Source organism: Nuphar pumila, chromosome 5 (assembly GCF_984573655.1).
Source record: "Nuphar pumila chromosome 5, dmNupPumi1.hap1.1, whole genome shotgun sequence".
Classification (NCBI taxonomy): Eukaryota; Viridiplantae; Streptophyta; class Magnoliopsida; order Nymphaeales; family Nymphaeaceae; genus Nuphar; species Nuphar pumila.
Genome location: NC_143253.1, coordinates 98,866,613 through 98,888,916, shown reverse-complemented (window position 1 = coordinate 98,888,916; position 22,304 = coordinate 98,866,613). Strand labels below are relative to the sequence as shown.

Sequence of the window (22,304 nt, the reverse complement as noted above, 5' to 3'; positions counted from 1 at the left end):
AGTCGGCCGAATACAACTTGGAGAAATAAGAAGTAATAGCTGGCAGGCAATTGTGCAGACCAAACTGACATCCATCGATCTCGATCGAGAGTATCCGGTTCTTACTGTATTTATTTGATGCATTCATATGAAAAAAACGTGTATTATCATCGCCATTAGCCAACCATGCAACTCTAGCCCTCAACTTCCATCTAAGCTCATCTCGTGCTCTCCATTCTGCAACGAGAGTAGAGAGTACGACGATACGCTTCTGCAACTGAAGCACTTGACCCTCCGGTACACCAACAAGATCGACCTGACGTTGGGCCAAATCGGAGAGCTCGGCTTCCCACTGGCCGATGAACCTAAACTTGTTCAGGTTATTAAAACTTAGCCATTCATTAATACGTTTTCGAAGACGAAGAAGCTTAGCATGGATGCGGATGGCCACCCAAGATCCCATAGCAGGTTGAGCCCACGATTGACCTACCAACTGCTGAAAGTCTGGCACCCGAAGCCACCATTCCTCAAAGAAGAACCTACGACACGCCTTGAAGCCTGCGCCCCACGAAACAGTCATTTGTCCATGATCGGACATGGTCCGTGGCAGCAGACAAGCAGTGACATCCGAAACTGCGTGAAATAGTTCTGGGGAGAGAAAAACACGATCAAATATCCGCAAGCAAGGGCGAGACCTCATATTTGACCACGAGAATTTCTCCCCCACATGAGGTACTGAGTAAAGTTGGTTCTGCTGAACAAACTCCTGAAACCCCCTAATGGAGGGGTTGAGAAGAACCGATAAACTAGAATCCTGCGTGGACAACAGGAAATTGAAATCCCCTCCTAAACACTGAAGAGCTCCAAATGTAACCAGAACTCGATCTAAGTCAGCCCAAAACATTGGTCACGAAGTAGACACGACAGGACCATACACAAAGTTGAGAACAACATCTTGCAGCGACGACAACAAGTTTGCAGAAAGGGAGATTGAATAAAGACCAATATCTACTATCGCCACCTTAAGAGAAGCTTTCCAAAGAATCAGGATTCCCCCAGCAAACCCAACGGACAGTTTAAAAGCATATGCCGCACCTCTTCATAAGAAAGATACCACTGATAATGGAATATCCTCCATTTTGGTTTCACAAATTGCAACGACATCCGGACTTTCATACCTAATCCAATTAGCTAAAAACAATCGCTTACGGGGGCAATTCATGCCTCTAATATTCCAAATACACATCTTCATGATAAATAATCAGACAACACCCTAGTATGCCTTTGCCTGGCTGAGCGTCGAACTGAGCTGGAGCCATCTGCCTGAATCTGAGCTTGCAAACGTGCCAATGATTTAGCTCTACGAAGACTATTTGTGACCCTGACTGCCGATCGTGCTCGAGGAACAATCTGTTGTTGGATCGAAGAAAGCTGCCCGATTGAAATCTGCACTCCTAGTGCCTGCACAGCCTCGACGAATGACATACCCCATATGTCAAACAAGTCATCGACCCCCTGCGACTCACCCCCCGAACTTGACGAATCTGGGCAAGGTTGTGGATGCACTGGTTGCAAGCAGAAGGCCCCCGAGTTCCCCTGAACCGATGCTCCGAAACCCTCCATGGGACAACCCCCGTCTTGATCGGGCAAGCAGTCCGCCGAACTCAAAAAGTGAGTTGGGTGCAGCATGCAAGGTGACAACGAGACCACGCAGGTAAAACCCAAAACACACGTTGGGGCAGACCCCATGCACACCAGGACGCCTTTGCATGGTAGGAATATCGTCAGAATACGAATTGTAGAATCGACTGAACACAAGCTCCCATGATGATCAAAAATGAACGGGCACAGGATCCATCATGGGCGATAGATGCAACACAACTCCCAGACGCAAGATCGTGCTGGCGGCCCAATAGTTGAAGAGGCAAACCAGATGAACATATAGAGCCCGAAAAATTCTCAACGCAAGTGGACCCACACTCTATCTCGAAAGCAGTTTTACTCATTAATTCATCAGGGCGGATGAGACAGATTGTCGGCTTGGAAGGACGCTTCTCGATGGACGCTTTAGGATACGAGCGGTATAACTCTGACGAACGACCAACATCATGGATGGACAGACGGCACTGGATGCCTTCAATGGTACCCAAAGCGAACCTATCTTAACCGCCAAAAATGAAGAGGTACTTGCCTCCATGGTACACACCTGCGCCACATCACTGAAAGATACAACAGGTCGACGAGGGTCATGGACCCGGTGCCTAGCATGTGATGAAGGTTCTGACATACGAGACTTGCCGGAGAGGCAAATAATATGACGAATTTTTGAATGATCCGAGCCACACCTGTGACAGAAAAGTCTTGAACGAAAGTTGCGATTGAAACATACAGTACACCACCAGTCTCCCGGCTTCGCCCGACACGTATCCGCCCGTCGCCTAAGGCTGCAGAAAGAAGGGTGCCATGTCGGCCAAACCAGATTCCACCCCTCTAGTACATCCTTGTTAGAGTAGGGTCGAAAGAAAGGAGCATTGAGCGACCCTTGAATCTCATTTTCTTCCAAAGCTTCCCTGTGAAGAGACTTGACAAACCACCGAACATCCCTTATATCAAGCGCTCGTCGACATAAACCGTGGACCAAGAACCCAGATAATGATGCGAAGAATCCCTGAGATAGCCTAAACGGGACCCTAACCGAAACTCCCCACTTCTGGAGCGACACCGCGAAGGCCCAAGCATTAATACCCTTCACTAACTCCAAGAGAGCTTTTTTGTTGTGTGAAATTGACCGACTACACGAGAGACTCCAAAATCGATCCGACCCCTGCAACTTGCCTCTCATCATCAACAAAGAGAGAGAGAGAGAGATGAGAGAGATAGAGAGAGTTACCCTGCTGCTTCGACAAGGATGCCTTCGTGATGAAGGCGCGGAAGGATCTGAAGGCGGTAGACGAGAAACTTTTTCTCTCGAACAGGAACCGGGAATCCACCAGAGCTCTTTGGGCACCGAGGGTCGTAGCGAGGAGACGGTGGGGTTGGTGGTGCAGTCGAGGCTGAACGCTCTCCTGGAGAGAGCACCCGAGGAGGGTTCTGATGTCGGGTATCCTCCGGCGAACCGAATGGGACAAGGGGTCAGGGGTGTCTGGCCGTGGGTCGCCGGCCGGATTCGTAGGAGGCGAGAAACGAGAGGGGAGAAAAGGAGCAAGAACAGGGGGTGCTCGAGATAGGGGGACTGCAGGTGGTCGGACGTGGGCGTGAGGTCACCGGCGGCGGTGGTCAGAAAAAAGAAGCATCGAGAGAGAGAGCGAGAGAGAGTTGGGTAGCAGAGAGAGGTTGGACTTACAGAGAGCACCTGAGGAGGGTTCTGATGTCGGGTATCCTCCGGCGAACCGAATGGGACAAGAGGTCAGGGGTGTCTGGCCGTGGGTCGCCGGCTGGATTTGTAGGAGGCGAGAAAATGAGAGGGGAGAAAAGGAGCAAGAACAGAGGGTGCTCAGGATAGGGGGAAGAGAGCACCCGAGGAGGGTTCTGATGTCGGGTATCCTTCGGTGAACCGAATGGGACAAGAGGTCAGGGGTGTCTGGCCGTGGGTCGCCGGCCGGATTCGTAGGAGGCGAGAAACGAGAGGGGAGAAAAGGAACAAGAACAGGGGGTGCTCGGGATAGGGGGACTGCAGGTGGTCGGACGAGGGCATGAGGTCACCGGCGGCGGTGGTCAGAGAAAGGAAGCATCAGAGAGAGAGAGAGAGAGAGAGAGAGAGAGAGAGAGAGAGAGAGAGAGAGAGACAAGCTTCATTCAGATCATCCCTGTGAGATTCAAACCTAAGACCCTTCAATTATGATGGTGCGCCCCAACCATCCATTTATCTCATTCAACCCCTTTATGTTGATTTTTAAATATACAAAAATAGATTAAATTAATTAATTTTTTATTTAAATCTCTATAATTTTCAATGTCATAGCTAGGTACGTAATCTCAAAACATCATTTTTTTTCTAACCTTTCAAGACTACCTTTTTCTTTTTCTTGGTTGGAGGAGCTTCAACAATTTATGCATTATTTTGCATACAGCCGTGTAACTATGAGCATGAGATCGAGTGTGTGCGTCCATACACACACTACAAGAAAAATGTGTATTAGCGACGGACGCTATTCGTCGCTAAGTCATCGCTAAAGACATTAATGATGAATTTTGCGATGGATAGCATATGTTGCAAATCCCTAGTCACTAAACTGCGACAAAATTTATCTATCACCAATCCGTCATTAAGTAGCGATGGATTAGCGACAGACCATGCCCGTCGCTAAATAGAAATTGATTTGGTTGTGCGACGAAATTTAATCTGTCACTACTATTTAGCGACAGATACATATCAATCGCTAATGTCCATCGCTAATTTAGCGACGGCTCAAATTCCGTCGCAAACCATCAACTGATTTAAATTGGCGACGGATATTATCCATCGCTAATTTAAAAAAAATTATTTTTTTTTGAAATATTATGAAACTCGAGAAAAAATTCTCGTTATATAATTCATATAACCTGCTTAAAAAAACAAAGTACACATAAAAATATATATATATAGGTAGAACAAATTTAACACAAGTTTTAAGTTAAGGAAACTTTAACAACCAAATACAGTCCTTGTCAAGTTATAATTAGTTACAAGTACGTCAAACAAATTAAACAAACAAATCTAATCCTCACCAAGATTTTGGGCATCATCTTCTTCATTTTCTCGATCTGCCCCTCCCTTCATGCCTTCATCAACACCTCTACGTTGATCATCTCCAGCATCCTACAAGAGAACAAAAATGTTAGTATTTATAAATAAAATATAATGAAATAAATTATATGCAATGCATCTAATCTAATGAAACAAAGTAAATGGCTGAATGACATATAGAATAACAATAAACTGCAGGACAATAACAAAATTTAAATATGTGTTCTAAGACTAGAAAAAAAATTATAGTGATTTAATCATGCAGATATGTGTTCTAAGGTTGTCAAAGAATGCACGCTGATTCACGCATGCATATATGGTTTATAAAGTTGTCAAATAACTATGTTATGTATCACAATCATGCATATATGTGTTACAAGATAGTAAAAAAACTTCTATAATGATGAAATCATGCTTATATGTATTCTAATGTTGTCAAAAAACTTTTATAGTGATTCAATTATGCTCATATGTGTTCTAAAGCAGTCAAAAAACTTTCATATTGATTCAATCATGGATAAATGTGTTCTAAGGAAAATTTTATAGTAATGCAATCATGCATATGTGTGTTCTAAGGCAGTAAAACAATTTTATAGTGATGAAAGCATGCTTGTATGTGTTCTAAGGTTGTCAAAAAACTTTCATAGTGATTCAATCATGCATATATGTGTTCTAAGGTTGTAAAAAAGCTTTCATATTGATTCAATCATGCATATATGTGTTCTAAGGTTGTCAAACAACTTTCATATTGATTCAATCAAGCATATATGTATTATAAGGCAGTCAAAAAACTTTCATATATGCTAATATCATGCTCATGTGTGTTATAAGGCAGTAAAAAAGCTTTCATAGTGATTCAATCATGCTCATATGTGTTCTAAGGCAGTGAAAAAACTTTATATGTGATTCAATCATGCGTATCATATTCTAAGGCAATAAAAAAATGTTATAGTGATTCAATCATGCTCATATGTGTTCTAAGATAGTCAAAACACTTTATATGTGATTCAATCATGCGTATCATGTTCTAAGGCAGTAAAAAAAATTATAGTGATTCAATCATGCATATATGTGTTATAAGGCATTAAAAAACTTTTATATATGCTAATATCAGGCTCATATGTGTTCTAAGGTTGTCATAGTGATGAAAGTATGCTTGTATGTGTTCTAAGGTTGCCAAAAAACTTTTATAGTAATTAAATCATGCATATATGTGTTATAAGACACTAAAAAAAATTATAGTGATGAAATCATGCATATATGTGTTGTAAGGTTGTAAAAAAACTTTCATAGTGATTCAATCATGTGTATATGTGTTATAAGTGTGTCATGCAAATTGTATAGTGAATCAATCATGCATATATGTGTTATAAGGTGTCAAAAAAATTTATAGTGAGGCAATCATGCATATATGTATTCAATCATGCATATACTAGCTTGAAATCTAACGACATGAAACAAATGACATGAATCTTTATACCTGACGGGCACCGAAGCTCATGTTGAATGCAGACGAAGTTCCTTTGTCCTAAAAAAAGTTGCATAACTCATTACGGACAATCTTGGGAATGACTTCATTTAAAAATTATTGTATTTTATCCTCAAGACGCTGACATACACCATCCCAAGACATAGCAGAGTCAATCGGACGTTGAGAGTTGATGCTGGCGGGAGAACTTTGAGAGCCATGGCTGCATGAGGCAACGACTGATGTGGTGTTCATGTTACTCCCAAACACGAACACACAATCTTTTTTGGGTTGAGATCAAAAGGCGGATGCTGAGTGGAGTCATCAGCATATTGTTGTACCATTTGTTGCTCGTATGACTCCTACAAAGTAATGATTAGAATATGAATTAATAATTAAGAATTACAATGTTTATGATAACATAATTCATAGTAACTTGTATATTACAATGTTTATTAATATAATAAATATATATCGATGTCGCTCTCACCTTCTCTGATATAAAATCTCTCGTGCTCTTACGTTCATGTGTTTCAACAAACACATCCTTGTAAGGCACAATGTCTCATTTTTCTGCATCTTGCAATGTTAAATGATAAAAAAATTGATTAATAAGTATGTATAAATACTTACAAATTTTACAATATATATATATATATATATATATATATATTGATGAGGTACCATTTTCTTCTGGTGGCTCCCAAAAGTCCTAGATTCACCTATTTGTAGATGGGCATCGGGCATCTTCGCTCGATTTTGTGCAGCCTTTGCTGCGCGATTTCAAAATTCATTGCTCGCCCACTTGTCGCACATGCTCTCTCAATAATCTCTTCTGATAGTAGAAGGCCCATGGTCATTCCACTAAAATGGATCATCTATCCCACCAGCTGCTTTTTTTGTTGTAGTGTTCATATTCTGCAGCATATCGGCAAATCGATTGACAGTCACCTTCTACCACACTACCATCGCGTCTTTCTCTTCGTTCGCAGTCGCGAAGCGATGGAAAGTCTATAAATACTTTCAGAAAGTTAGCACATATAAATATGAAACACATTAGTTATGATAAACAATTGCATACCATGAATGGAGACATTAATCTGTCCAACACCTCCGTCGAGTACTTTTTCCATTGCGCTATCAGTCCTAAAAGATGTTGCAGTAGTGACTTTTTAATTTTTTGTATTACTTTTTGCTGCTCAAATCCTGCACTTCACATGAATTGATACATATTAACAATCGATTGACGATATACACTATTTATAAGATCAGTATTGGACAAGTGACAATAAAATACTTACGATCGACTATCGATATACACTATTTGAATTAGTCATCGTGTGTGATACTGAGAAGACCCTGCATTTGGCGTTGTCTGGTGATGTGTATGCATAGCTGGTGTAGGTGGGTCATGTGTAGGCGAAACATCACCTACAAAACAATAAGTTAGAAATTCACACAATGCACATTTAAACTAATCAAGTATATAATTATTTAAATGATATACCTATCGAAGCATCCCATGAAAATGAAGGTTGAGACTGGCTACCACTGGGTGCTTGATGACTGTGACCTCTACGAACCATATTCTAACAAATAAAAAATGTCATGCAATACATTCAAACATTGCAATACCTTCAAATCATTGCAATACATTCAAATCATTCATATCAAATAGAGGTATGTATTACAAGATGTATTTCACTAGCTCGAGAATGCTTCTTCATCACTTGTTTGACTTTCATATTCTTCTTCTTCCTCTTCTTCGTCATCTTCTTCTTCTTTATTGAGTGCCCATCCACTTTGTATATCATTTAGATCATATTCTTTCGTACATGTGCCATTGGACAATGGAAATATGATATGCATACCATGTGCGACATTGTGACCATAAGAGAAGTCATACATATCATCTGATTGATAATAATCACCATCTTCAGCAATCTTATCTTCATGTAACTGATCATACTCAGGGGTATAGTTTATACTTCACCTTACAAACTGCCCACCATTCATTTCTATCTGACTTCCTTGTACTCAGATATGAAGTATAGTAAACTAGTTGAGCTTGCGAGATTAATATGAATGGTTCATATGTTCCAAACCTTGATTTATGATTCACCTCCACAATGCCTAAGGCTTTGTCGACTCTTATTGTTGTGGGATCAAACCAATGACGCTTGAATAAAGTTACACTATTATTTGTGCCTAAGTAAGTCAACTTCATTATTTCTTTTATAACACCGCACTAGTCATGTTCATTTTCACCGTAGCTGCTACCCTTGATGCATACACTACTATTCATCATTGACTTGTTGACACCGTAGTCTTTTGTATGGAATCGATAACCATTTACGATGTACCCGTTGTAATATTACACAACTTTGGTCTGACCATTTTGTAAATCACATATTTCTTGATCTTTAACATCACCATGGCGGACCTACAAGCATAAACAATGACTGTGATCACGATCAATTAAGTATCTTATTGTTGTTTACACGAAAAGAATGTATGTCATCGTCCTTATCAACTCTTTTAACCATGCCACAAACTTATTTTCATGTTCTTTCTGTACTTCTGCATCAGTGAGATGTGGAAATTTGCATGTCATATCATTTGTTTAGCTGTCCTCGAAGACATATACAGTCGTTGCAATCTAAGGGTGAGAGAGAAGTAGCAGAGTGACTTGTATGACACTTCTTTTGACCTCGTGCTACCATTTTCTCTTGTCTTTGACTTGAACTAAAGATGTTCACATGATGGACATGATTTGCTATTTTCTTGATCTTTGAAATACAACATGCAGTGATTTGGACAAGCATCTATCTTTTGATATCCCATACCTAGAGCATTGACCATGACCTTCGTACGATAGAGATTTTCTAGCAATTTCTCATCTTTGGGCAACATACTCTTCACAATAGAGTACAAATAGTCAAAACTTAATTGACTCAAATTATACTCTGACTTCAAATTTAGTAGTTGAAGAACTGCAGACAAGATAATGTGACTCTCGCAACCATTCCATAGTGGCTTATCAATATCTCTAAGTAAGTCATAAAATCTACTAGCTACATCGTTTGTTGCTTCTTTCTCTACCCCAGTTAGTGCATCACTATGTCCTATAGTAGAACCCATTTCCGGTCATGCGACATCAAATATCAAATCCATATATGGATTATCGTGCACCACATCCACCCGTGCGTCAAAATTATTCTAAAATTCTTCACCATGAAACGTCAAATTCTGATAACTACTAACAAAACCCTTTCTGTATAGATGATGTCTAACGCCGTGAGGTTCTACAAATTGATTGTTCTTACACATCGTGCAGGAGCATCTGATCCGACTAGTGAGATCCACTGTACTGACACTTGCCGTTGCGAATTTAATAAAACTGTCAACACCATCCATATATTCATGTGATACCTCATTATCAACTATCCTACGGTATATTCATTCACGGTTTGTAGTCATTTTGTCCTATAATGTTATAGATATTATCATCAACAGTTAAAAGAGAATCTTAATAATGCTATGATAAAAAAAATATCTAATTGATCTACTAATTTAAATTTGTTGATTGTTTGTGAGCATTTTTTTGTTTCAATTAATGCATAAATTTTCTTTCCCTCTATAACACAAGCATGCTTAACATAAAATGTAATTTTGTGAACTATTATGGATGCATTGATAATTCAATATTTTTGTATGTAACACCATCATATCATATTTATACACATCATGAGGATATTTAAAAATATAAAATCACATTCCATGACACGATACATTCATTTGAAGCATGTTTTTATGATACAATTTCACATGGAAGGCATAATCAAATGAAAAATAACTTCATGCAAGCATGGATACAGACACATCAAACATTGCAATACATTCAAATCATTCATATCAAAACAATGTCAAACATGTACATGCAACAAACACACTCCAATATCCTGCTAACTACTACCATGCCTAGCATGAAATCCGTACTCCAAAAATAAGAATACTTCTATTTTCATATATTAAAATCATGCTCAGTATGATCTTCAAACTCCATCAAAGCAGTCCTAGATATCTACGACTAAGTGAGTGTTTGAACAGAAAAGTGTTGCATCCAAGAAATTAAATAACATGTGATGCACTTGCATCACTTACTCACCATAGGTATTTACCCGATTTGTATTTTGCTTGTTTATTTTCGCATAGCATTTTAAGCCGCATGCGATGCTTAGCATTAAGCATCACGCATTTTGCTCTATTACGCACTTGCAATGCACATTACTCTTGCCCGCCAAAAACAAAAGCACAAAAAAGTATCAGCTCGATAAAGCAAACACAACGGTAGGGAGTGGATCCCTCTGCCGTTGTTGCTTAAACAAGGCTGGAAAGTACCAGCGGTAGGGGTGCAGGGCCCCCTGCCGATTGAGCAAACACAATAGCAATAGGGGAGGATCCCCCTGCCGCTGAAAAATATCAGCTGCAGTGGGGCTCCCGCCCCTACTTAAACAAGGGCAGGGGCCCTTCGCCCCCCTGCTGAAAAATACCAGCGACAGGGGGGGGATCCCCTGCCGCCCTTGCTTAAACAAGGGCAGGGGGTCCGCCCCCCTGCCGAAAAATAATAGCAGCAGGGGGGCGGATCCCCTGTCGCCCTTACATAAACATGGGCAGAGGGTCTGCCCTCTACCGGAAAATAATAGTGGCAGGGGGGGGATCCTCTATCGTTCTTGCTTAAACAAGGACAGGGGGGTCCAGCCCTCTGCCGAAAAATAACAATGGCAGAGGGGGCGGATCCCCTGCCAGAAAATACTGTCGGCAGGAGGGGCGGGTCCCCTATCGACAATATTTTAGAAAGAGGGACAGAGGGGAGGCGCGGGTATGGGAGACTCACTCACGTACTTTTCTGTCGGTGGGTCGCCGGAGAGCGAAGGCGGTCGATAGAATTGGCGAAACAATTCCGTCGCCACACCAACGCTAATTAGCGACAAAATAATATCTGTTGCTATGTCGTCGCTAAGTTCTGACATGTTTGCGACAGAATAATATTTGTCGCTAAGTAGCGACGAATATTATTTCGTTGCAAATCCCACAACTAATTTCAATGTTAGGGATGACTCGTTTTGTCTCGCTATTCCTTCACAAAATTGCGATGGATTATTTTTGTTGCTAATTGATGTTTTTCTTGTAGTGACACTAACTAACTAACTAACTAACTATATATATATATATATATATATATGGGAAGTGTTATATAATGTACAACCATTCGTGCATTTTAATAACATGCACAATAATGTTTAAGACAAAAATTTGACCCCTCAAAATGCCCATTTTGTAATTACTATTTTGGTTTTCTTGTCTTTACCAAAAACGTATTGGTTAAATTAATTATTTTTTCAGTTCTCATGTTCTAGTGACTATATATATATATATATATATATATATATATATATATATATATATATATATATATATATATATATATATATATATATGAGAACTGAATGTATTAGGTCCCATTTCTCATTCTGCTTCATAGTTTTGAAGTGTTTTATGATAGATCTGAACCATTTGATGTGTTTAGCATGCTCGATTTAATGAGAAACAACTCTTGGATCATGTTTTTATCATTCGGGAAAAACTGGTACCTTCATATCCACTGATTTTGGATCACCAGAAAAACCTGTATACAGGTCAGATTATGGTGATCCAAAAACCCTTTTTTAATAAACAAAAACATATAGATCACATATATTGTGTTAGATGTGAGAAAAAATGCCAAAAATGATGAATTTTAAAAGGCAGAGCGAGGTGGGCAAAAAGTGCGCATTACTCTCTCTCTCTCTCTCTCTCTCTCTCTCTCTCTCTCTATATATATATATATATATATATATATATATATATACACACTATAAGAAACCTGTGGATTTGCGATGACCCAAATCCGTCGCTAAATAGCTTAGCGACAGATTAGAGACGGATAACTTCCATCATGAATTTTTCGATGTTAATTCACGACAGAATATATCTGTCGCCCATTCTGTCGCTAAGTAGCGACATAATGTATTTGTCGTCAGTTCTGTCGCTAAGTTGCGACGGAATAACAAATGCCAACATCCATCGCAAGGCTGTCGTTACTATACGATGACTTTGGTTTTGCGAAGGATTTATAGTCGTCGCTAATCCGTCACTACATTCAACGCTAATAGTAATTAGCGACGGATATATCCATCGCTAATCCGTCGCAAACAAGGAAAAAAATAAAAAAAATATTTGAAAATTAAATATCAAGAAAAAATTTCTCGTGATACAATTTATATTTCCTGTGAATAAAAAACAAAGTACACATCAAAATACATATAAAAGGAAACTAAAACAATTAATCGTTCCACTATAAAATTCACAAGTTCTAATTATTTACAATTCAACATTTACATTTTTTAAACAAAAAGATGGTAGAACAAATTCAACCCATGAATCTAATCATCGCCAAGATTTTGTGCGTCCTCTTGTTCGTTGTCTTGATCTGTCCCTTCAGCTACACTACGCTGATTATCGCCAGCAACCTACATGAGAAAAAAAAGTCAGTATTGATAAACAAAATATACTGAAATAAATTATACTCTATATGTGATTCTATCATGCTCACATGTGTTCTAAGGCAGTAAAAAAATTGTATATGTGATTTTATCATGCTCATATGTGTTCTTAAGGCAGTAAAAAAACTTATATGTGATTCAATCATGCTCATATGTGCTCTAAGGCAGTCAAAAACATGTATATGTGATTCTAGCATGCTCATATGTGTTCTAAGACAGTAAAAAAACTTTATATGTGATTCAATCATGCTCATATGTGTTCTAAAGATAGCAAAAAAATAGTTTTTGTGATTCTATCATAATCATATATATGTGCTCTAAGGCAGTAAAAAAACTGTATATGTGATTCTATCATGCTCATATGTGTTCTAAGGCAGGCAAAAAACTGTATATGTGATTATATCATGCTCATATGTGTTCTAAGGCAGTTAAAAAACTTTATATGTGATTCAATCATGCTCATATGTGTTATAAAGGTAGTAAAAAAACTTTATATGTGATTCTACCATGCTCATATATGCTCTAAAGCAGTAAAAAAACTGTATATGTGATTCTACCATGCTCATATGTGTTCTAAGGCAGTCAAAAAAATTGTATATGTGATTCTACCATGCTCATATGTGCTCCAAGGCAATAAAAAAACTCTATATGTGATTCTATCATACTCATATGTGTTTTAAGGCAGGCAAAAAACTGTATATGTGATTCTATCATGCTCATATGTGCTCTAAGGCAGTCAAAAAAATTGTATATGTGATTCCACCGTGCTCATATGTGTTCTAAGGCTATCCAAAAAACTATAGATGTGATTCTAATATGCTCATATGTGCTCTAAGGCAATCAAAAAATTGTATATGCGATTCTATCATGCTCATATGTGTTCTAAGGCAGGCAAAAAACTGTATATGTGATTATATCATGCTCATATGTGCTCTAAGGCAGTCAAAAAAACTGTATATGTGATTCTACCATACTCATATGTGCTCTAAGGCAGTCAAAAAACTGTATATGTGATTCTATCATGCTCATATGTGCTCTAAGGTAGTAAAAAAACTGTATATGTGATTCTATCATGCTCATATGTGTTTTAATGCAGTAAAAAAACTGTATATGTGATTCTATCATGCTCATATGTGTTCTAAGGCAGTAAAAATATTATACTGAAATATTATATAAAAGTCAGTATTGATAAACAAAATATACTGAAATAAATTATATGCAATGCACCTAAGTTAAGGCAATCAAAGTTATATGAAATCTAACGACATGCAATACATCACATGAAACTTTCATACCTGAGAGGCATCTGCAAATGAAGTTCCGCCGTTCTGCAAAAAACTATTGAACTCATCCCGGAGAACGTCGGCAATTGTTTCATGGAAGTAGTCACGCATTGTGTCCTTAACGATCTAGCGTACATCATCTCAAGAATTAGTTGGATGCTTGGAGCTGATGTTGACGGGAGAAGTCTCTGAGTCGTGATTGGAGGAAGCAACTATTGGTGATATCTTTATGGAATACATCAAAAACATTCATATCAAAAAAATATCAAACATGTACCTGTAGCAAACACACTCCAATATCCCGCTAACTACTACCATGCCTAGCATGAAATCCGTACTCCAAAAATAAGAGCACTTCTATTCTCATATATTAAAATCATGCTCAGCATGATCTCTAAACTCCAACAAAACAGTCCTAGATATCAACAACTAAGTGAGTGTGTGAACAATAAAGTGCTGCATCCAATAAATTAACTAACATCTGATGCGCTTGCATCACTTACTCACCACGGGCATTTACCCGATTTGCATTATTTTTGTCACTTACTTACCACGGGTGGCGGGGCACAAGCGGGATCCGTTGAGAAATCTGCAAGAGACACTCTGTTAAAATGAAGTCACTCTCTGTCAAGAGGAAAAAATTTAGAATAAATATCAAAGTTGGATGGGATTCCGATGAGGCAGAATGCCTCCCAGGTGTCGACCACCTCTCCGTTCGGCCCAACTGGTTTTCGAGTTCAGCCGACCAGTCAGTAGGCCAACGATGTACGACAGCGACACGAGCTCTCCAGAGGTAGTGATCGTCCCCCAGAGCAGCAGGCACGGGGTGATGCTGCGGCGATCGTCGGGCGCCCCCCTGCCGAAAAAAAAAAATAAGGCAGGAGGGGTGACCCCTTGCCTGAATAAAAAAATGAGGCAAGGGAGGCGACCCCCTGCTGAAAAAAAAAGAGACAGGGGATCACCCCCCCCCCCCCCCTGCCGAAAAAAAAGACGCAGGAGGCGACCCCGTGCTGGAAAAGCAAGGGGGCGACCCCCCCTGCCAGAAATAAAAAAAGAGGCAGGGAGCGACCCCCTGCTGAAAAAAAATGAGGCAGGCGCCGCCCCCTGCCGAAAAAAAAGAATGAGGCAGGGGGGGCGACCCCCTGCCGAAAAAAAAAATGAGGCAGAGGGTCGCCTCCCTGCCCCAAAAAAATGGGGCAGGGGGGCGACCCCCTGCCGGAAAAAAAAAGAGGCAGAGGAGCAACTCCCTGCCAAAAATAAAAAACAAGGCAGGGGGCGACCCCTGCCAAAAAAAAATCAGGCAGGCGCCCCGCCTGCAGGAAAAAAAGAATGAGGCAGCGGGGGCGACCCCCTATAAAAAAAAATGAGGCAGGGGCCGCCCCCTGCCCAAATAAAAAAATGAGGCAAGGGGGGCGACCCCCTGCCGAAAAAAAAGAGGCAGGGGGTGGCCCCCCCTTGCCGGAAAAAAAAGAGGCAGAGGGACGCCCCATGCCGGAAAAAAAAATGACCCACTTACCTGTGAGACGCCGGACGGGGGGGCAGGGGGCGACAGGCGACAGAACAGAGCGCCATGGGTCGGGGGAGGGATGGGCGGCAGACCGGGGAGCGACGGGCGGCGGGCCAGGGAGTGCGTCGGGCGGGAGAGGGTGGCGGCTGGGGGAATGCATCAGGCGGGAGAGGGTGGCGGCAGAGGAATGCGTCAGAGGAATGCGTCAGGCGGGAGAGACAAAACAAGAAAGAGAAAGAAGGGTTCTGATTAGGGATTTACGGGAAATTTAGCGACGGATTTGGCGGCGGTCAACTTCCGTCGCAACGCCGTCGCAAATGTACATGACCAGTTAGCGACAAAATATTTTTCTCGCTAACATCGTCGCTAAGTAGCGACGAAAAAACTTCTGTCACCAAATTCATCACTAAATGCTGCGGGTATTGCGACAAAAACCAGTCGTCGCTAAGTAGCGACAGATTTGGCGGCACAGGTTTTTTCATCGCTATTTTCGTAAATATTACAGATTTTAGCGACGGATTTGTTTCTCTTGTTAATCCGCCGCAAAGTTACGACAGAAAAAATCCGTCACAAACTTCCGTCACTAATGGACATTTTTCTTATATATATATATATATATATATATATATATATATATATATATATATATATATATATATATATATATATATAGAGAGAGAGAGAGAGAGAGAGAGAGAATCACTAGAATATGAGAACTAATGTGTGATCTGTGATTTTTATAGATTTTTTTGTTCTTTTCTCTTAAATCTAAATGCACTGATGTAATCTACATGTTTGGTTTTGTAAGAATCTGCTCTTGAATCATACGATTTTGATGCATAAACGAGACTTTTTGAGGCTTTAAAATAATCAATGACTCACAATCTTCATAATTATTCAAGCATTCAAAAATCACATTTTCATCAAAAATACATGATTCAATGTTGGATTCCTAACAAATTCACCATGCCAGGCACATCCACATGGTTGGATTTGCAAAAAAAGTGTTGGAAATGCCCACACACACACACACACACACACACACACACACACACACACACACACACACACACACACATATATATATATATATATATATATATATCCTGATGCTTTTAAGGCTATTGTATATAGCATAGTGACAAAAGTTAAAAAAGACAAAATATCGTTTTTCAAAAACTTGCTAGAATTTGAAATTTTTGATAAATCTCACATTTTTGGAAAAATCTCAACAATAAAAAAATAAAATTAAAAAATATAAAAAAGTTTAATGAAAAATTCAATAAAATTTCTTTAAAAATAAAAACACAAGAATTTTTCATGATAAATTGTCGTTTAAAACATAAATATCGTGTTTAAATCACTGTATTTATGTTTTTCATAAATCTCACGATATTTTAAAAATCATGCAAGAAATTTCCGTTAGGCAACTTCTCGCTATATTCTCAGAAGATTTTCATAAATCTTGCTATATTAATATGGTATATAGGGCTTTAGCTACATAGTCCTTAGTTGGAGGATCCCTTTTGCTATGAGGTAGGAAGTGTGCATCAACACGTTTGAAGAACTGTCCCTTCTTTCCTATGTGATTTTTATTTGTGTAGGTTGTTGTGAGACAGAAAGAAATAAATATTATGACGTTTCATGTACAACCAATCGACAACGCCCATTCTTAAGAGGGAAGATCAAGTGCAATGTGATTGCACACATTTAGTGTGCTGCTCCACCTGATCACCTTCCATCTTTGAGATACAGCCTGTCAGCTGTGAGGCCCAACATCAGATGGAGGGTGATCAGTGCAGCAACACAACACAACACACCAAAAGTGTGCAATCACATTGCACCTGATCTTCCCTCCATTCTTAACTAGTCTCTCGAGATTGTACGTGTAGAAGCATTGTTTGTTGTTATAGAGTATATGCATGTACATGCATGGCAGAAATACATGATATGCATGTCATTATCTATTATTTTAGATGCATAAAATAAATATACACATACCTTATTTGTATCATCCACACATCTTGAGTTGGATTGATCATGTGCTGCCGTATAAATACAGATGGCCATAAATATAGTAGTGTTGGTTTTGTCGGTTTAAAAGTAAAAGATAATTAGGGGATATTATTGTGAGGGAGCACAGCATTCCCAGGAGTCCGGATCAGGTGCAATCACATGACACAAAATTTGTGCATCAAGTACTTGATTGCCTTCCATTAGGCCTTGGGTCCCACAATTGACAGAACCTGTCCCTAAGATGGAGGGTGATCAGGTGCTTAATGCACAAATATTTGTGCAATCATATTGCACCTGATCCTTTCCGGGGGGCTGTACGGCAAAGGAAGCAGAAAGCAAAAAGCAAAAAGCAGAAAGCAGAGAAAAAGAGAAGGTTTTGCTAATGGGAATGTAGGAGTACGAAGGGAAGAGATTCTCTCCCCTTCTCAAAAGGAGGAAGGAGGATGGGAGTGTGGATGCAATTTTTTATGCAGAAAGTGGGTGCTGCTTTTTCTAAATATCCACTTTAGCCTTTTCCCTTCTTTCTAACACTGATCCCAAAGCTTTATATCTGTGTATAGATAGGTTTTATTAAGTTGATCCTGTCGGCTAACCTACAATTAGGTATTTACCTTTTTTTCTTTTCTTGTTTAGAGAGAGAGAAGACTGCATTGGTTGAACAAATGTCACAAATCTCATTCTCAGGAAAATCCCATGAAATTTTGTAAATTAAACAAGTTTTCTCGATAAATGTGGGCATAACAATATATATATGTATATATTGTTTTTATCACGATATTAATATCAAGATAAAATGCAATATTTTCAAAATAGGCAATGTTTTACTTATGAAAATATGACAAACATTTTCAAAACATCAACGATATTTGTGACATAGATAGTGAAAAATAAGTGGAAGCAACAACCAGTTCCAACGCAATAACATGATTTTTTTTTATTATAAAAAGGCAAGATTATTCATTCAATTTCAGGTTAAAATTGGGCATATGCAGATTACAGTGTGATCTTCTATAAAGGAACAAAAAAGTGACAACTATTGTGGATTGGGATTTGCACCCCCCCTTCGCCGTACAAAGTAGCAACAACTCCTCTCAATCGCAGCATTGTTGTTTTCCTTAAGATTCAATCTGACCACCTGACAGTGTTCACTTCCAATAATGCAGGAATCCCTATGCAAGCATGCAGTGGCGCAGCTAGGATTCATGTGAGGGGGCAAACAGGGGTGTAGCAAAAAAAAAAATTTGTGTGATAGTCAAGGGTTCGGGGGCAGCGGCCCCGGAAATTTTTTTTTGAGATAAAATAAAAAATGGCTACAATTATTAATAAAAATCTATTTCATATGGACGAATCAAACTATTTGCTGCAGTCAGGGCTGGGCTAGGACTGGGCTGGGCTACAAAAATGGATAAAAATCTATTTCATATGGAATCAGGACTGGGCTTTTAAAAAAAAAAAATTTAACTGTTTCGGGAGGCAGGACTGGGCTACGCCTTTGCAAGCATGGTGCAACCCCGTCAAAAATAACTTCATTACATTTGCCTCCACACAATCAGCACCCAACCAAGCCATGTGAAGTTGCTTTTGCTGCCCGCAACAAGCAGATGGTGTGACAAGAACAAGTCACGCGGGCTTGCGCAATGACGAGAAAGTGGTTTTTCCTAAGCATTGAGGTGCAGTTCAGCTATCCATTTACATTGGGCAAACAAATGTTTTGTATTCTCCTAAGCCTACTCACATAAGCGACATCTACTCGCAAGATGCACTTCCCTAAGCTGCAAGTTATTGTTTGGTCATGGAAAACTAACCAACCAAGCATAGATGCAAGCAGAGGCAGACAGTTCTCCCATAAGCTGCGATCAGGCAGCTACATCACAGATGGCTCACCCATAGCCAGTGGCGGAGCCAGAGGTGGGCATGGGTGGGCGGTTGCCCACCCCAAAATTTTTTATCGGACCCGGGTCGGATATGGACCCAACCTGGATTCGAGAACCCATTAGGGTTAAAATTGTAGGATCACAGGAAAACCCCTCTCGTCCGCCGCCGGCTCCCTCTCGTCCTCTCTATTTCCTTCCCAGCTTCCTCCTGTGCGATCCCCCGCGGCTCTCTCCACGCAAATCTCCCTGTAACCCTATAACCCTAATCGTTGTCGTTATCCGATCGGTTTATGTGTGTGTGTTTTTGTTCTCTTATTTGATTAATCTCTCATTTTCGTCGCTTCTGATTTCTTCAGGAGAAATTCGAGGTTCTCTGCAAAAACGACTGCAATTTGGTTGGTGAGTTTATGATTTTTCGTTGGTTTCTTCTTATAAAGATTTGGGATCTCATGCGTATGGCTAATCAATATATGAAGATGTTCTAGATTTTGGGTTCAAATGGTTCTTCTTCTTCTTCCTCTTCTTTTTATCTTCTTGAGTGTTGAGCTTAGGGTTGTAGTAGAATCTGGCCCTTTTCAATGCGGTATGTTGAATGCTCTAATCAGGGGAAGCAAAAGCACGTAATCTTAACACCTCAAGGCTCACACGCAGTTGTGGGTTCTCCACGGAGGCCTTATTGAGAAAACTATTGCTATTGATGTCGGCAGTGAGTTGACTGGTCGGAATTGTATCGGGAAGTGTTTGTGTATATTCGAGAACCAATGTTTTTGTGCAATTGCTTCGCGTTGTGATTCGATTTGTGCATGTATTAGAAGATCAATGTGTTATTTGTTTTATGCCTTATCATATGGCCTGCTACGACTTTCTTTGATATGGTTTAGTTTTGATGTAGCGTGGTGATTTTGGTTGTGATGGCTTCCTGGTTCTCAATTGTAAATGATTAACTTCAACCAAAATATCAAAAAAAATCTGCATGAAGATAATGATGCTAGAGCCTTTGCTGATGATTTCTTGGTCTACATTAACACGCCTTTTTCTAGTACAGTAGTAGTTCAAGGGGAGGAATTGCATCCTTACTTGCATTTCATGTCCTACTTAAATTGATGTGAAGCCTTCTCTATGGGGGCATTTGGTTGCACCCACTTATCCAGAAAAGTAGGATAAGCTGGAATATGGCGTTGCTGCATAGTGAAACATTCCAACTTGCCCCAATTACTAGGTAAGTGGGTGGATCCGAATCCTATGGGAGGCAGGAAATTGTTATGAAGTTATTAGTTCTGCAACTTGATTTATCTCAAGTTTTTGAATTGCTCTTGCAATTGGAAATAGCGAAAGGTATTTACTTCTGAGATTTGATGTAACATTTGATTTCTTATGGATCTTTTGGCATGCCCAGAATGTGCTCTGTCCTATGCTAAGGAGCGCAGATGTTTACCAAAACAGGGTTACACATGTTGCTTCGTAAGTACCCAGATGTAATGCTGATAAGCCTTGGTGTCGGTGACACAACCCACCCTATTCCTGGAATCATAGCATAAGTTATGGCAGGGATATTAATTGTTCTAAATATTGTGTCTCATAAATTTAGATCATTATGTACTCTGTTATAATGTACAATTCCTATTGTTCTTGCATTTTTCCTGGGTGGGGTGGGAGCAGGAGCAGTGGATTATTGAATCTGTCTGATTTTTCACGAGATCAGTAATATCAGTCTCCTATCGATGAGACTATTGTGAGGTGGATGTATCCAACTTAAGGAACAATATCTCCTCAATGCTGAGATGTTCACCAACACTAAGTATCTTACCCATGTATATGCTTATCAAGGTGCACTTCCACCCTTGTTCTTGTTAACCATTTTCTATATAGAGTTTGGAAAGCCTTGTTCTTTCCCTTCCTCGTGTTGATTTAGGTTAGCTCATGGAGTAGAAATTAATAGCAGTTTAGGATCACATCAGAGAAAATTGTGAACTGAATCAATAGAATATTTAATGATTTGTCATTACTTTATGCTTTTCTTATGTGATTTTTCATAAGAAATTGTCCAATATGCTTCATGCTTCTCTTATGTGATTTTCTTGAAAAGTGCAGAACTTGGATAATTTTTTTTATCTTTTTAATGATTTGTCATTACTTGCTAGAACTTGCAAACTGAAAATCGGGTTTGGACTTACTTGGCATTACTTCAGATGAGATAAACTGATTATTTCATGTAAGAGGAAGATCCAGAGATCACTACATCAAAACAGTGCCTTCAAGGTCTGAGAGATAATGGATGGGACTCTCTCATAAACAAAGTGTCCATATTTTGTAAGAAATTTGATATTCTAATTCCCGATCTAGGGGACTCATATACACCTCAAGGACGACCAAGATGTAAGGTTGAAAAGATCACCACATTGCATCATTATCGTATTGATGTATTTTATGCTATTATTGATTTGCAACTTCAAGAGTTGAATGATCGTTTCATTGAAGCAAATACAAAGCTCCTCCTTTCAATGACATGCTTGAGTCGAAAGAATTCTTTTTCTGCTTTTAATAAAGATAAGCTGTTTCGTTTTGTTGAGCTTTACCCTAAGGACTTTTCTAGAGTAAACATAATTAGACTTGAAAATCAATTGGATATATATATTGCAGAAATGTGAAACAATGATCAATTTTCAAGTATAAAATCTTTAGCATAGCTAGCGGAGATAATGGTAGCAACAAAAATAGAAGATGCTCGTTGTAAAATTTTCATGAATTTAGTTGTTTGCATTTCTTAAGTGAACAATCTTTATTTTAGTTTAAAAGTGCAATTTAAGGTTTTATCTTATTATGTTCATAAATTTAGTTGTTTATGT

The 22,304-nt window shown here is 39.3% G+C and overlaps 1 long non-coding RNA gene across 1 annotated transcript; it reads left to right on the top strand.

The window, feature by feature from the left end:
- The first annotated feature begins 19,587 nt into the window (after positions 1-19,587).
- LOC149837895 (uncharacterized) lies at positions 19,588-21,940 on the top strand. The gene is made up of 3 exons (XR_016432133.1): positions 19,588-19,706; positions 19,815-19,857; positions 21,648-21,940. It is a non-coding gene; the product is annotated as an uncharacterized LOC149837895 (long non-coding RNA).
- The last annotated feature ends 364 nt before the right edge of the window (positions 21,941-22,304 follow it).